The sequence below is a fragment of the Macrobrachium rosenbergii genome, chromosome 25, assembly GCF_040412425.1.
Source record: "Macrobrachium rosenbergii isolate ZJJX-2024 chromosome 25, ASM4041242v1, whole genome shotgun sequence".
Taxonomy (NCBI): domain Eukaryota; kingdom Metazoa; phylum Arthropoda; class Malacostraca; order Decapoda; family Palaemonidae; genus Macrobrachium; species Macrobrachium rosenbergii.
The window spans coordinates 23,001,544-23,011,543 of NC_089765.1; the positions used below are offsets into that span (position 1 = coordinate 23,001,544).

General features: G+C 34.4%; 1 protein-coding gene across 2 annotated transcripts in view; it reads left to right on the plus strand.

Annotated features, from left to right (window-relative positions):
- LOC136852451 (uncharacterized) overlaps window positions 1-10,000 on the plus strand; it is a 608,387-nt gene that overhangs the window by 1,142 nt on the left and 597,245 nt on the right. The window contains exon 1 of one of the 2 annotated variants that reach the window (XM_067127082.1): window positions 1-359. This exon is cut by the window's left edge and continues 1,142 nt beyond it. The gene's annotated coding sequence lies outside the window, so the exon portion shown is untranslated. The remainder of the gene's footprint in view (window positions 360-10,000) is intronic. The other variant, XM_067127083.1, reaches the window with a different exon arrangement.

A 10,000-nucleotide genomic window follows, 5' to 3' on the forward strand; every position in this document is an offset into this window, starting at 1 on the left:
CTCCTTTGTTTTCGGTTTATTCCTCACACAATCATCTGGTTTTTTAAAAGGTGAATGTATCAGTTATATACTATACGCGTTAGATGGTCTAAAATATGTTAATGACGTTAATATCAGCTGGAGATAGTCCTTCATGCTAGCACTATGTAGTTCGGTGAGACGCAACCAAGATGGCGCTGCTCGCCCGGGCAGAGCAGTCTTTTAAACGTCCGGGAACCGCGGCGATTTTGTTAGTCACTTATAATTATGTGCTGTGATTGTTTTCGTTCGTTATCGTCGTACCGGTACGGTGTGCAGCTTGCATTTGCAGGATTAGGAGTAGGGAAATCGTCGGGAGAAGATGGAATAACATTCGAAGGGTAAGTAAAGACTGTCTCCCTTCCTTCACTTTCTAGTTTAACATGTCGTATATTTTCAGCATATTATTTTGGCATCTAATTACTGTGACAGTTTTAATTCTGACGCCGGGACATCATTAATCTTATATATACTATTAGATACAAAGTAAAAACGGTCTTGCTCCTTTATGCAAAGGCATAGTAAATAAGTAAGCCAGTAGGCCTATAGGTTACCGGTTGTATCAACATGTCTCTTGTAACATGCTGCCGTGATGCGTAATGACACCTGCTGTATTTTGCCAGTCATTAAGACTTCTTTGCAATAGGTAGGCCAGTAGGATTTCATCTATGACATGTAAAGGCAGCAGTAAAGTTGTTTCATAGAATGCACGTCATCAAACGTTGTTTCTCAACGGAATTCCGAAACTTCACACTTGAGTATTACTTCAGGACGACGTAAACGAACCGTAGAAACAACTCCTATTATTCAATTCAGAGTAAAATTACACGTATTTTTTTATGAGTGACAAACCCTGCTTTAATTTGTTTTCGTCAGACGATATGTCTCACGGATTGATATTAGTAGCCTACGTGAATGAAGCTTGGTAGCCTAGGCCATACCTAGGCTACGCCCTCCAACTAATTTGTTAAGATGCTGTACCATTTAAACTTCATTCTAAGTGTAACATAATTTCCAATATATAGAAGTGATTTCTTTTTGGTACCGGTACGAGTTACCGAATCGACGTGCCGAGGAAAAAATAACCTTTAAGAATAGTAACACAAAGGGAAAGGCGTAGGTTTAGCAAACCCTAGACCTATAGGCCTACCTACTGACTCGGTTAGTATTTATACTGTTTTTGTCTTTCTTTTAAGTACGGTTTTATTCCAGATAAGTCAGTATTACTTTACTATGGTAATCGTTAATCAGCAATTCGATCTAAAATCGTTCCAAAGCGCTAGAGTAGAAAGAAATTACATTGCTAGCATCGTCTGTCGGCGAGAAAAATCAAATTTTGCTAAACGTGTTTTCGAAACTTTCGCCAAACAGTACCTTCGGAGGTACTAAAGTAGCTTAACATGCTAGACAGAATGCAGTTTATTAACTGACTGTGATACCGGCTTCACAGCGATGCTATTTCTAGCTTGCAATTAAAGAGTTCGGCAGGTTGGTAGCCCTGTAGGCTATAGCTGTTCATGTTAACGGGGTCTGTTTTAAACCTACAGCAGTGGTGCATTAGGGCTAGGGAAATGGTGGTGGATATATATATATATATATATATATATATATATATATATATATATATATATATATATATATATATATATGTGTGTGTGTGTGTGTGTGTGTGTGTGTGTGTGTGTGTGTGTGTGTGTGTGCATGTATGTTACAAGAAAATATATAGATTTATTCATTTGTATCTATGTATATTACTCACTGTTCAACACAAATCAACATTGTAGCTTTTATATGTTACAAGATTTATTTAGAAGGATTTATTTGTATTTCTACAGAATACTGATTGTTCCATATAAATCAACACTTCATTTTTTCTCGTAAAGGAGAATATACTTCATTTTTTCTCCTAAAGGAGAATACATATTAAATTATTTATATGCATATAGATTACTGATCGTTCAATAAGGGAATACATTTTTAGAGTAAGATTTTATTTGGTAAAATTCTTAACATCAATTACAACAGAGCTCAGACCAATAATATTTCGAAATACATTGTACAGTCATGATTGATTTACTTAGCTACACACACTCTCTCTCTCTCTCTCTCTCTCTCTCTCTCTCTCTCTCTCTCTCTCTCTCTCTCTCTCTCTCTCTCTTGGATATCTGATTCAGAAAAAAACTGATAATATCATTTTAACATCCTATATACATCAATCAATATTCATACGTGATATTTGGTTAAGTCCAGGTAGCTTTTTGCTGAGTGAGCCCTTTGTTGGCCGAGTTGGTTGAGCTTATGTCAGACCGTCATTCGATGGGCCGGAGTTCGATATTACTCCCAACCGCAACATTGGCTAATGAAGAGTTAGAGGAATTTATTTCTGGTGATAGAAAAATTCATTTTTTCTCGCTATAATGTTTTCGGATTCCATAATAAATTATTTGCATATAGTCCCGTTCAATAAGCTACATTTTTAGAGTAACCAATTGGTTCTTAGCCACGTAAAATAAGTGTAATCCTTCGAGCCAGCCCTAGGAGAGCTGTTAATCAGCTCAGTGGTCTGATTCAGAAAAACTAAATATCATTTATAACATTTTTAGTCAGTATTTATACGTGATATTTTAAGTTCAGGTAGCTGCTGAGTGGATTAGGTTTCCGCAGGATCCTGGGTTTAGCTACACTTCTTTTCCCATCTCTCTCTCTCTCTCTCTCTCTCTCTCTCTCTCTCTCTCTCTCTCTCTCTCTACTTACCTTTGTGTGTGTGTGTGTGTGTGTGTAACGAGAAGATAACCGGGGTCGGTAAGAACAATTCTTGACGTAAGTCCGAAATTTAGGCTCCATCCCAAACAAAGCCAAGTGTGCCATTATCTTTTATGAGTTTGTATTACGAGTTTTGGAAAGAGAAAATCCGTGTTCAGTTTTATGCAAGGATTACCTCAATGATAACTGCATCTTATAATGTAAAAGGGATTTGACGGGGGGGTGGGGAGTGGATGTGGGGGTGTTGGAAGAAAGAATGGGGTCCAGAATTAGGGAACGGGCGGGCAGTCAAGCGGCTTCTGTCGCAGGGGTACTGAATGCACATAAGCACTACGGCTGATCTTTGTACAGTAAAGGTTTCGTGGGCATAGGGTTGTTATAATGAGGAAATGCAATCACGAATATGCTTCATAGTATTGTTTATTTTTGACAGGGTATTGTTGAATTCCAGCTCATCCCACTAGTATAAACAAACATATAATTATATATATGTTATATAATAAAATACATATATGTACTATATATATATATATATATATATATATATATATATATATATATATATATATTTATGTATATATACATACATACATATGTTTACATAGATACATGTATATATTTGTATATTTACATTACATATATATATTTATATATTTATATATATATATATATATATATATATATATATATATATATATATATATATATATATATATATATATATATATATATATATATATATATATACACACACACACACACATATATATATATATATATATATATATAAAACGCATAAACGCATACGTACAATTTACAAACGTTACCTTGCAATATAAAACAAGTCACTCTGAGTAGTTTTAGGTCTTAGCATTAAGGTTGTCACTTCGAGTTACAAGACTGTCAGTAGGATATAAATTGGATGTTTTTTTTGTTTTATGTAAGACTGTATTACTGTTAGTAATGGAAAACTGCACTTATGAGAATGGTTTTTGATAGCTTTTGTTGTGCAATATAAAAAGTCTAGCAATCCGCGGGTCGTCACGGTCATAGTTTTCTATTTTAGAACACATACGTGCTAACTCGTACTTAGACACATACGTTGCGCGCACACGCACATGCACACACATTATATATATATATATATATATATATATATATATATATATATATATATATATATATATATATATATATTAGTGGTTAAAGTATTTGATATAAAAGAATATCTGATTAAGTAATCATTCAGCTTAATGGCTTCAAAACAGATCAATTGCAAACTAATTACAGATATGGGACGAGTAGTTTACGTTCCTATTCATACGTCAGAGATATTACAGTGTATTCACGGTTAATTCGTCTTATAGAAATAATAAGTCCGTGAAGAAACTACTTCTCTATTTTGATATCATTTATTTCATTTTTAAGTAAATAAGGTGCTCAGTTTTCTTTGTCATGATATCTCATTTTTAAATTGTTTTATTGTCAACTTCCATTTCGCAAACATTAATTTTTCATGACTGTGTCGTGCAATTCTATACCAGATTGCTTCACCATTATGAATTCCAACATCCTCCAAAAGCAGTAAAATGAATAAGTAACGTTAAATCAATTATTGTAAAAAGAACAAATACTTTTTTTATCTTGCCCAAACCAAATATTATTGCCCAGTCTCGAGCTAGAAAGAATAAGGTCAATTCCTCCATTCCATAAATCACATTTGGCCAATATAAGACTGTCTGTTTTATAATCCTAATCCCAAATCGATAGGACATAGATTTTACCAGTTGTCTCTTGTGATAGTTTAATACAATGTCATTATAAATAATGGCCCACTTCGTCGTAACTTGAAAGCAGCAGTAAATCTCGATGGTCTTTCATAAAAAAAAAAAGAAATAGAGTAAAAAGTAGGGAGATAAACCAGTGAAAACACCCCCGTTGCTTCCAGGTTCTGTTACAAATGGTAAGACCCAGCAAAGACATAACACATCGCTCCTAATTTGACAGAATATCGTTTACAGAAGGGAAAAAGAGATAATATTTACCCTCACCATTTCCTGGAAACGTCCCTCTTACAATAGATATCACCTTTCCTCGCTCTCTTCTTTCCCTTCGTCCCTTTTTTTTTTTTCCTGTCGCGTTGTAGTGATTTATCGAACGTTGCTGCGATTCAATGGTTGTGATGATTTCAGTAAGAATTGTAGCTGTCGTGTTTCAAATTCCTTTATTGGTGCGAAGGAGCACTGTAGTGCCGAACGATTACTCATTTCTTGATATATCTGAGATTGCAGCTGCTCTCTTAACTATCTTTTTCCACGAATTGGACTCTTTTCAACATTATTTAGGCTATTTCTTAAGCATCTTTCATAGGCCTTCATATCGAACCACAGCCTAATAGCATTGCGCGCGAGATTACGTAGAATAAGTAACCTTCCTTTCTTGACTTGCAAAAAAAAAAAAAAAAAAAAAAAGAGAGAGAGAATGTTGTTCACATATAATTTATATTTCAGACATTCTGTGTCTTTCCAATAAATATTTATCCCATAAGATATATTTAAGACATCGCATGAAATGAATTTATCATTTATATAATTATTGATTGACTGATTTATTTGTCTGTTAGCTTTAGGATTCCTCGTGGACTATGTTTCTATTAAGACAGCTTTAAATCATGAGCAACATACATTAACTTAAAACACACATAGTTAAGTATTAGACTCTTCAACGATTTATTTCTCTATTATCTTAATGAATTATTTTTTGTAGGAATGTTTCATAAACTATACCAGTGGAAGGGGGATGCCTCACTTCAGTAATGTTTGCTGGTTTAGAAACTTTTCATTTATGTTCTAATGTCCAGTAGGCATTCGAGTACTACATTGACCGTATTTGCTTTAATGCAAATCAGCCGTTAGACACAAATGATTCGTGTGGGAGTTTATGCTTTTACATAGATAACCGGGATACTACAGTCCCTGCGGTTAGGTAACTTTTACGATAATAATTCCATGAAGAATACTATACGATGTAAAATGTTCATATTATTTTTATGTATAGATATCCTAGAAACTATGCCGATTTATTTTTTGCAGTAACTTTTTTTAGTTTTCTTTCTTGAGATTTGTGATTACGTGTAATGCCATGTAGCGCGTTCAGGGCTAAATGATAATAACTTGCAGGTATAAAAGCGACAAAGCTTAATAATAAAAATATTCCTTTTATTTGCGGTAATGCTCAACATTTTCTTATTCCAGAGGTCTGAACATATCCGTAGATGAAAAGCGCTTCTTGGAATAACAATTGGCTTTACTTTTGACTCTTGAATATCTCTTTAGATAAAAATAACACCAACATTACCTGTTGACGATTACCTGGAAAAAAAAAATTTACCACACAGACGTAAAAGACTACACAAAGGGAAATTAGATACTGAAAATGTCTAAGCGTCAGTTATTCGTGAAAGGCTTTTAGCAACTACATCACAAACGCTTTTATCTAGTTGACCTCTTTGCTCAGAGTAATTTATCACGATTCTTTTTGATGTATTTCAGCTGGCTAAATTGTTGTGTGTTTTTATAAAATGGAATTTTGACTAACAGTCGCCGTTAATTTAGTTTTTGCCCCCGTAGGGGGTTGGTGCCGTCAGTGCGCCTCATGCGGTGCATCGTAGGCATTACTTAAGGTTCTTTGCAGAGTGCCCTCGGCCCCTAGCTACAACCATTTTCATTCGATTTACTGTACCTCCTTTCATATTCTCTTTTTTCCATCTTACTTTCCACCCTCTCCTAACAACTGATTCACAGTGCAACTGCGAGGTTTTCCTCCTGTCACACCTTTCAAACCTTTTACTGTCAATTTCTGCTTCAGCGCTGAATGGCCTCATAGGTCCAAGTGCTTGGCCTTTGGTCTAAATTCTGTATTGAGTTCAATTCAATTTAGTTTCTGAAATCAGCCGAATAATACTTACCATATGAATTTTTCAGGAAATATTTTTGTAGTTTTTTTTTTTTACTTAGTTGTATTTGCTGCTTTGGAAATTTCAAAATCTGACTTTATCTCTGTTCCTTATGAAGAGTTTATTAGCAACTATAACATCCAAGGTAACGAAAGAGAACGTCAGTCTTAGTATAAAAATATATAATCTGTTTGGCGGTTTAATACAAATTATGTATATATATATATATATATATATATATATATATATATATATATATATATATATATATATATATATATATAGTTACATGTACATATACTTATATCAATATGAATATATACAGTATATATATATGTATATATATATATATATATATATATATATATATATATATATATATATATATATATGTTATATATATATATATATTATATAATATATATATATATATATATATATATATATATATAGATATGTGTATATATATACTTATATAAATATATATATGAATATATAATATATATGCACATACACAAACATATATATATATATATATATATATATATATATATATATATATATATATATATATATTATATATATATACATATATACATATACATAAATATACTGCAGCCCAGCATACGATAAAGATTTCCTTGTGGTAAATGTACCCTTTAAACCTCTGTTTGCTTTACACGCATGAAATCTTGCACAGAAACTTCTGAGGTTGAAATCCAAGTTTTGAGTTTACAAGGGCTTTGCAGAAGTATGCAGTTGGCGTTTGGAAATTATTTTTAAGCCATCTCTTATATCGGGATAATAATTGTTATTTTATGTATATATACAGAGTAAGTGTTTAACGGCATTTCCTGATACCTGTGAATAACTGCATACACATAAATATTCTATAATAATAAAATGCGAGTGGATCTTTTTTTTTTTTTGTCCTTCCCCTGTTGACAGTATGGGAGACATGACATAGCCACCCCACCCCTTGCAAACTGGTTTGTCCGCCCCGGGTGGGGGCGGGGTAGGTAGGGGAGACATCCACCCGCCTCCTGCAAACCTGTTTTTCAGCCCTGGTTTAGGGCAGGGTAGGTAGGGGATCGGGAGGGTAGGGGAGACAGCAGCTATGGGTTCCAGCGCTCGTATCGCGAGCCAACAAACTCGTAAGGGTAATGACGAATTTACAAAAAAAGGGATTGGAATATAAAATGTATTAGGAAAGTTAATCATTAATAAGAAAGAGGAACTATATTGAGATGGCTGTCATAAAATATATTCATTGATGTATTAAAAGTTGTTATGTTGACCCAAGATAAAATGGATTATGCTCTGTTACTCTGACAACAGATAGCAGCTGTCAGTTTGATGAAAATGGGAGCTATTGCTATTTAGCCTTGAACGGCGTACCCAGAATTCCACTTAGTCGGGAATCTGAGTTAAAGTACACAGAATCCCACTTTGTCAGGAATCTGAGTTAAAGTACACAGAATCCCACTTTGTCAGGAATCTGAGTTAAAGTACACAGAATCCCACTTTGTCAGGAATCTGAGTTAAAGTACACAGAATCCCACTTTGTCAGGAATCTGAGTTTAAGTACACAGAATTCCATTTTGTCAGGAATATGAGTTAAAGTTCACAGAATTCCAGTTGGTCAGGAATCTGAGTTAAAGTACACAGAGTTCCACTTTGTCAGGAATCTTAGTTAAAGTACACAGAATTCCACTTTGTCAGGAATCTGAGTTTAAATTACACAGAATTCCAGTTGGTCAGGAATCTGAATTAAAGTATACAGAATTACACTTTGTCAGGAATCTTAGTTAAAGTACATAGAATTCCACTTGGTCAGGAATCTAGATTAACGTACTTAGAATTCCATTTGGTCAGGAATCTGAGTTAAAGTGCATAGAATTCCACTTTGCACAGAATTCCACTTGGTCAGGACTCCGAGTTGAGGTACACCGATTTCCACTTCGTCAGGAATGCAGGTTAACGTACATAGAATTCCATTTGGTCAGGAGTCTGAGTTAAAGTACACAGAATTCCACTTTTCAGGAATCTGAGTTAAAGTAAACAGAATTCCACTTTGCCAGGAATCTGAGTTAGCGTACACAGAATTAACACTTTGTCAGGAATCTAAGTTAAAGTACACAGACTTCCACTTTGTCAGGAATCTGAATTTAAGTACACAGAATTTCAATTTGTCAGGAATCTGAGTTTACAGTACACAGAATTCCACTTTGTCAGGAATCTGAATTAAATTACACAGAATTCCACTTTGTCAGGAATCTGAGTTAAAGTACTTAGAATTCTACTCTGTCAGGACTCTGAGTTAAAGTACAGAGAATCCCCCCTTTGTCAGGAATCTGAGTTTAACATGCACAGAATTCCACTTTGTCAGGAATCTGAGCCGAAGTACACAGAATTCCAACTTGTCAAGAATCTGAGTTAGAGTACACAGAATTCCACTTTGAAAGTTAAAAAAAAAATTATGCAAGAAAGGACAAAAAAGGACAAAAAGCCAAGATCAGGTTTAAAACCCAGAGTCATATCAACATCGTAACCATTAAGTCGAAGCAGCGTTCAATAAAAAAAAAAAAGTGACAGGAAAAGTCGTGAGGGGGAGAAAGAGAGGAAAAGTGATAGTTATCGTAAGAGAAACGTTTCCAGGAAGCGTTCCTCTTATAATGGCGAGAGTAAATATCTCTTTTCCCTTCTGCAAGCGATACTCCGTCATATTAGGAACGATGTGTTTTGTCTTTCAAGGTCTTACCATTTGTTACAGAACCTGGAAACAACGGTGTTTTCACTGCAGTATTTTCATACTTTTTATTCTGTTTCTTTTCTTTTTTTAGACTGAAAGACCGTCGAGATTCACAGCTGCTTTCAGATTCAACGAAGTGCGTCGTTACTTATAATGAGACTGTGTTATGCCAGCGCAAGACACAATTGGTCCGAGCTTTGTCCTGCTCGCGCTGGGATTTGGATTAGTAAACAGACAAGATTCGATTTGCCCGATGTGATTTATGTGATGAAGGTAGTGACCTTTTCCTTTCTGATTCAGCGAATGGACAAAAATATTTCATTTCAACTGGCTCTGAAGTGCTTGCTTCTTTGAATAGTTGATTCGGAATTTATGTATTCATCCGACTGTTCCTTTCGAGGGGTTGGGCATTTAATGTTAAGCGATTTGGCAATACTTGGAAGGTGTAATCGTAAAAGTAAATTAGAAGCCTGAATTGTGCAAACAGATGATAATTGAATTGCGTATGGAAG